Consider the following 7368-nt stretch of genomic DNA (forward strand, 5'->3'; position numbering starts at 1 on the left):
GGATCTGCCGGCCGTCTCCGTCTCTACCGCTAGTGACATCCCTTCCTCCGTATGCCGTCCGGTGCAACCCAAAAGTTTCGGGCTAAATCGCAGACCGTCGCCGTGTGAAATTTCGTCCGTCGTCGGGCGCAGCCAAGGCTAGCCGTTCGCGTGTGCGTCGGGTGTTTCGAGCCGAGTCGTGAGTCCCGTCCAAGCCGAGCCGCGAGCTAAAGACTGAGTCGAGCCGCGAGCCACGAGCTGAAGACTGAGTCGAATCGAGCCGAGCCGAGCCGAGCCGAGGACCAAGCTGAGTTAAGCTGAGAACCAAGCCGAGTTAAGCCGAGCCGAGCCGAGTTGAGCCGAGCCGCGAGCCGCGAGCCGAGCCGAGGACCCAACCGAGTTAAGCCGAGCCGAGCCGAGCAGCGATCCAAGCCGAGCCGAGCCGCGAGCTGGCCAACCCAAGCCGCGAGCCGAGCCGAGCCGAGGACCGAGCCGAGTCAAGCAGCGATCCAAGCCGAGCCGAGCCGCGAGCCGGCCAACCCAAGCCGCGAGCCAAGCCGAGCCGAGCCGATCACCTCCAAGCCAAGCCGAGCTCCCTGTTCACCGAGCCACCTAAGCCATATTTTTCCTCCCTCCTCTTCGGGTCACGGTGAGTCTTCGGTAAGGATTGTTTTTTGATGAATTCCCTAATGTTGCTATATCCGATTCGAGTTGAATATTGGAATAAGATTTGGTCCTACCTTTCATTCCTTAAAGGTATTAAGGAGTTGACGTATAAGTTCTCGGGTTCCGCGGCAGGCTTGTTTGGAGATAGCTTTCCTTTCCTTGGGTAAGTCAACGGATGTCGCTTAGGACCATTTAAAATGGCTTCTACTAGTGTCATCGATTAAAACCTTCGTGTTTTCGTTTAGGTGGATCCGTTGGGCGTAGACTCGATCGAGGGGCATAACCGAGTATCAGGTAAGGGTTTTCCTATTACTGGACCTCGAGTCGAGGCTGGAAACGTAACAATCCACAGGGGATTACACGTTAGTAACTGTACCGAATAAATGTATGTGTGATTGACTTTTAAGTATTGTTGCTATACTCTTGTCTGATGTAAAGGTAACGCGACCGCTAGTTGTAGCTTGTGTGCTATCGGGTGTAAGGAGTTGCTTGCGGATAGACCCCGATGCTGGATGTTCGGTATAGGGTGGTTATGTTAATGGGCTACGTTGTAGATTGGGATTTTATGTCGATGGACCCTGAAGTTTACGGTTAGGTACGTGGTAGTCATTGGTATGGACATTGATCATGGAGTTGGTCGGGGAAGGACGGTGAGTCCGATTTTGATTGATTAGTTTATTGGGTCTAGGGGTTACCATAATGGTGTGCGAATTGGAAACGCGTATAGCAACTGAGGGTGTAGTTGTTTAAACCTATACTATCTGACTGACAAAGCCTATGGCGGAACTGTAATATGAATGCCGTTGGGGTATGACTGTTGTAGACAGATTAGTATGGACTGAGGGGTAACGGTTAGCTTCATCTATGGGGTAGTGTGCCTTATGGATATGTGCATCCTTCAGGAGCAGTAGACTAATATGTGCATCCTTCGGGAGCACTAGACTGATATGTGCATCCTTCGGAAGCACTAGACTGATGTGTGCATCCTTCGGGAGCACTAGACTGATATGTGCATCCTTGGGGAGCACTAGACTGATATGTGCATCCTTCGGGAGCACTAGACTGATATGTGCATCCTTCGGGAGCACTAGACTGATGTGTGCATCCTTCGGGAGCACTAGACTGATGTGTGCATCCTTCGGGAGCACTAGACTGATATGTGCATCCTTCGAGAGCACTAGACTGATATGTGCGTTCTACGGAACCACTAGACTGTTATGTAGGGTACCCCCGAATAGGAAGCTAACTGTTGTTCCCTAACGGGCCCAGTAGTGGGTCCCTTACTGGGTATGTTTATACTCACCCTTTTCTCTTCTTTAACTTTTCAGGTAAGGGCACAGCGAGGGGCAGACCGACGAGAGGCAGGAAGGATGCGTGAAGGCCATATGGACGCGTCTGGTTTTCTTATTGCTTCCGCTGATGTTTTTTTTTTGTTAGAATATGTGGTTTTGTGATTTTGAGTTGATGACCTGAGTTTTCATTTGAAACTTTTGTGACTGTGATTTAAAATAGAGCCCGATACTTTTTTTTTGTAATATTTCTAACGTTTTAAGAAATCATAACCGGTCCGTTATGAATTTTATGTTGTGTGGTCGAGTTTTGATATTGAGTAGTGACCTCAGCTTAGTCCGGAAAGTTTGGTCGTTACAGTTGGTATCAGAGCCTAAGTTTTAGGTTCTGTAGACTGACTTATAATGTGAGTCTGTGTTTTGTGTCCTTATGGCTAAAACGATCCTTGCCACTCGTCAGGTACGCTCTCATGAAAGTATATGTATAACTCTATATGCATTACCTTACCTAAGTTAAACTGCAAAGTTAATTACCATTTATGACTAAAGGGATCATTGGTGGTTGTTAGGGAAATGCCGCCAAGGAGAGGTGCACGTAGGGGTGGCCGAGGAGGCCGAGGAAGAGGAGCAGGACGCGTTCAGCCTGAGGTGCAACCTGTAGACAAAGCCACTGACCCGGCTGCGCCAGTTACTCATGCGGATCTAGCTGCCATGGAGCAGAGGTTTAGAGATTTGATTATGCAGATGCGGGAGCAGCAGCAGCCTGTCCCGCCAGCTCCAGCGCCAGCTCCAGCACCAGCCCCTGCTCCAGCTCCGGCTCCAGTACCAGTTGCGCCCCAGGTTGTGCCGGATCAGTTGTCAGCAGAGGCTAAGCACCTGAGGGATTTCAGGAAGTATAATCCCACGACATTCGATGGGTCTTTGGAGGACCCCACCAGGGCTCAGCTGTGGTTATCATCTTTGGAGACCATATTCCGATACATGAAATGCCCTGAGGATCAGAAAGTTCAGTGTGCTGTTTTTATGTTGACTGACAGAGGTACTGCATGGTGGGAGACTACAGAGAGAATGCTAGGTGGTGATGTGAGTCAGATCACGTGGCAACAGTTTAAGGAGAGTTTCTATGCGAAATTCTTCTCTGCTAGTTTGAGAGATGCCAAGCGGCAAGAGTTTCTGAACTTAGAGTAGGGTGACATGACAGTGGAGCAGTATGATGCGGAGTTTGACATGTTATCCCGCTTCGCCCCCGAGATGATAGCGACCGAGGCAGCCAGAGTTGATAAGTTTGTTAGAGGCCTCCGACTGGACATTCAGGGTTTGGTCCGAGCTTTCCGACCCGCTACTCATGCCGATGCACTGCGCCTGGCAGTGGATCTCAGTTTACAGGAGAGGGCTAACTCGTCTAAGACCGCTGGTAGAGGTTCAACATCGGGACAGAAGAGGAAGGCTGAGCAGCAGCCTGTTCCAGTGCCACAGCGGAACTTCAGATTAGGTGGCGAGTTTCGCCGCTTCCAGCAGAAACCTTTTGAGGCAGGGGAAGCTGCCAGAGGGAAGCCGTTGTGTACCACTTGTGGAAAGCACCATCTGGGCCGTTGCTTATTCGGGACCAGGACTTGCTTTAAGTGTAGGCAAGAGGGTCATACAGCTGATAGATGCCCGTTGAAACTTACGGGGAACGCGCAGAATCAGGGAGCAGGTGCTCCACATCAGGGTAGGGTCTTTGCTACCAACAAGACTGAGGCTGAGAGGGCAGGCACGGTGGTGACAGGTACGATTCCAGTATTGGGGCATTACGCCTTAGTTTTGTTTGATTCGGGATCGTCACATTCTTTTATCTCTTCCGCATTTGTGTTGCATGCCCGCTTAGAGGTAGAGCCCTTATACCATGTTCTATCAGTATCTACTCCTTCCGGGGAGTGTATGTTGTCGAAGGAAAAGGTGAAAGCATGCCATATTGAGATAGCAGGCTATGTGATTGAAGTAACGCTGTTAGTCCTGGATATGCTCGACTTTGATGTAATCCTGGGTATGGATTGGTTGGCCGCTAACCACGCCAGCATAGATTGTTCCCGTAAGGAGGTAACGTTTAACCCTCCCTCGATAGCCAGTTTTAAATTTAAGGGAGGAGGGTCAAGGTCGTTGCCTCAGGTAATCTCAGCCATCAGGGCCAGTAAACTGCTCAGTCAGGGTACTTGGGGTATCTTAGCGAGCGTGGTGGATACTATAGAGGTCGATGTATCCCTGTCATCAGAACCGGTGGTGAGAGACTATCCGGATGTCTTTCCTGAAGAACTTCCAGGGTTACCTCCGCACAGAGAGGTTGAGTTTGCCATAGAGTTGGAGCCGGGCACGGTTCCTATATCCAGAGCCTTTTACAGGATGGCCCCCGCAGAGCTGAAAGAATTAAAGGTGCAGTTACAAGAATTGCTTGATAAGGGATTCATTCGACCGAGCGTGTCCCCTTGGGGTGCACCAGTTTTATTTGTTAAGAAGAAGGATGGATCGATGCGTCTATGCATTGATTATAGGGAGTTGAATAAGGTAACCGTTAAGAACAGATATCCCTTGCCCAGGATCGACGATCTATTTGACCAGTTGCAAGGAGCCACAGTGTTCTCTAAGATTGATCTTCGGTCGGGATACCATCAGCTGAGAATTAAGGATGGTGATGTACCAAAGACAGCATTTCGTTCCAGGTATGGACACTACGAGTTTATTGTGATGTCTTTTGGTTTGACGAATGCTCCGGCCGTGTTTATGGACTTGATAAACAGAGTGTTTAGGGAGTTCCTAGATACTTTTGTGATCGTGTTTATCGACGATATCTTGATATACTCCAAGATGGAGGCCGAACATGAGGAGCCTTTACGTATAGTTCTGCAAACACTTCGGGATAATAAGTTGTATGCAAAGTTCTCGAAATGCGAGTTTTGGCTGAAGCAGGTGTCTTTTCTGGGCCACGTGGTTTCTAAGGCTGGAGTCTCTGTGGATCCAGCTAAGATAGAGGCAGTCACCGGTTGGACCCGACCTTCCACAGTCAGTGAGGTTCATAGCTTTCTAGGTTTAGCAGGTTATTATCGACGGTTTGTGGAGAACTTTTCTCGTATAGCTACTCCTCTTACTCAGTTGACCAGGAAGGGAGCTCCTTTTGTTTGGAGCAAGGCATGTGAGGACAGTTTCCAGAACCTTAAACAGAAGCTAGTTACCGCACCGGTTCTTACTGTACCTAATGGTTCTGGCAGTTTTGTGATTTATAGTGATGCTTCCAAGAAGGGTTTGGGTTGTGTTTTGATGCAACAGGGTAAGGTGGTCGCTTATGCGTCTCGTCAGTTGAAGAGTCATGAGCAGAACTACCCTACACATGATTTAGAGTTGGCAGCGGTGGTTTTTGCTTTGAAAATATGGAGGCATTACTTATATGGTGAAAAGATACAGATATTCACGGATCATAAGAGCTTGAAATACTTCTTTACTCAGAAAGAATTGAATATGAGACAGCGAAGATGGCTTGAGTTAGTGAAGGATTACGATTGTGAGATACTGTATCATCCAAGCAAGGCAAATGTGGTAGCTGATGCTCTTAGTAGAAAGGTATCACATTCAGCAGCACTTATTACCCAACAGGCCCCATTGCATCGGGATCTCGAGCGGGCTGAGATTGCAGTGTCGGTGGGGGCCGTCACTATGCAGTTAGCCCAGTTGACGGTACAACCGACTTTGAGGCAAAGGATCATTGATGCTCAGAGTAACGATCCTTATTTGGTCGAGAAACGTGGCTTAGCAGAGGTAGGGCAAGCGGTTGAGTTCTCCATATCCTCTGATGGTGGACTTTTGTTTGAGAGACGCCTCTGTGTGCCGTCAGATAGTGCGGTTAAGACAGAATTATTATCTGAGGCTCACAGTTCCCCATTCTCCATGCACCCTGGTAGTACGAAGATGTATCAGGACCTGAAGCGGGTTTATTGGTGGCGTAACATGAAGAGGGAGGTAGCAGAATTTGTTAGTAGATGCTTGGTGTGTCAGCAGGTTAAGGCACCAAGGCAGAAACCAGCGGGTTTATTACAACCCTTGAGCATACCGGAATGGAAGTGGGAAAACGTGTCCATGGATTTCATTACAGGACTGCCGAGAACTCTGAGGGGTTTTAAAGTGATTTGGGTTGTGGTGGACAGACTTACCAAATCAGCGCACTTCGTTCCGGGTAAATCCACCTATACTGCTAGTAAGTGGGCACAGCTGTACATGTCTGAGATAGTGAGATTACATGGAGTGCCAGTGTCGATTGTTTCTGATAGAGATGCCCGTTTCACTTCCAAATTCTGGAAGGGTTTGCAGACTGCTATGGGCACGAGGTTAGACTTTAGTACAGCTTTCCATCGACAGACTGACGGTCAGACTGAGTGTCTGAACCAAGTTTTAGAGGATATGTTGCGGGCGTGTGCATTGGAATTTCCAGGTAGCTGGGACTCCCATTTGCATTTGATGGAATTTGCTTATAATAACAGTTATCAGGCTACTATTGGCATGGCACCATTTGAGGCCTTGTACGGCAAATGTTGTAGATCCCCGGTTTGCTGGGGTGAGGTGGGTGAGCAGAGATTGATGGGCCCTGAGTTAGTTCAGTCTACTAACGAAGCGATACAGAAGATTAGATCACGCATGCATACCGCTCAGAGTAGGCAGAAGAGTTATGCAGATGTGAGGCGGAAGGATCTCGAATTTGAGGTAGGGGACAAGGTGTTCTTAAAGGTAGCACCTATGAGAGGTGTCTTACGATTTGAAAGGAGGGGAAAACTGAGTCCCCGTTTTGTTGGGCCGTTTGAGATTCTGGAGCGGATTGGCCCTGTAGCTTATCGCTTGGCGTTGCCACCATCACTCTCGACAGTTCATGATGTGTTTCATGTCTCTATGTTGAGGAAGTACGTACCAGATCCATCCCATGTAGTGGATTACGAGCCACTAGAGATTGATAAAAACTTGAGCTATACTGAACAACCCGTTGAGGTGCTGGCTAGAGAGGTGAAAATATTGAGGAATAGAGAAATTCCTTTGGTTAAAGTCTTATGGCGGAATCACCTGGTGGAAGAGGCTACATGGGAGCGAGAAGATGGCATGAGGTCCCGTTACCCCGAACTGTTCGAGGAATAAAACTTTCGAGGATGAAAGTTCCCTAAGGAGGGAAGAATGTAACGCCCTGAATTTTTGAGGTAAAATTTTTTTTTATCATTTTATGTAATCTTTCGGAAATTTAAAATTTTTGTAAAATGATAAAATAATAATATAACATTAATTATATTATTATTGTTAGGTATTATTATCATTATAATTTAATATTAATACTTTTATTATTATTTAATATTAATATTAATATTATTATTGAATATTATTATAATTATTTAATACTAATATTTTATTATAAATTATTATTGTTTTT

Source organism: Cucumis melo, chromosome 3 (genome assembly GCF_025177605.1).
Source record: "Cucumis melo cultivar AY chromosome 3, USDA_Cmelo_AY_1.0, whole genome shotgun sequence".
NCBI lineage: Eukaryota > Viridiplantae > Streptophyta > Magnoliopsida > Cucurbitales > Cucurbitaceae > Cucumis > Cucumis melo.